Here is a 402-nt window from a genome sequence, read left to right as displayed (position 1 = left end):
GAATAAAAACAGTTTCTGAGGGGGTAATGGGGACAGTATTTGCGAAAATTATGCGTTGCTTGCATAAAAATGGACACTGAAGTGAGAAGTAGGCAGTGCCACTGAGAAAACGGGCGGTGCCTACGCAGAAGTGGGCAGTACCTGTGGTGAGGTGGACAGAACTTTGGCTATAGGTGGATAACCTGGATAAAAAAAAAGTTCAGTTAACCTAGCACACTGAAATACGAGATATAGTTTGATCCAAGTAATAGATGTAAATCTTTTATCCATTATCCTTCTGATGTACGAATTTTATTAGTCTTCACGGGGTGTACCATTTTTTCATGGATAGCATATAACATTTTTGGCGCATTTTGAAATTAGTTGCAATTAGTGGCAATGAACTGATGGCTGACTTCAAAA

The sequence above is a fragment of the Penaeus monodon genome, chromosome 32 (assembly GCF_015228065.2).
Source record: "Penaeus monodon isolate SGIC_2016 chromosome 32, NSTDA_Pmon_1, whole genome shotgun sequence".
Classification (NCBI taxonomy): domain Eukaryota; kingdom Metazoa; phylum Arthropoda; class Malacostraca; order Decapoda; family Penaeidae; genus Penaeus; species Penaeus monodon.
The sequence above is the reverse complement of the archived record's forward strand: the minus strand, read 5'-3'. Positions refer to the sequence as shown.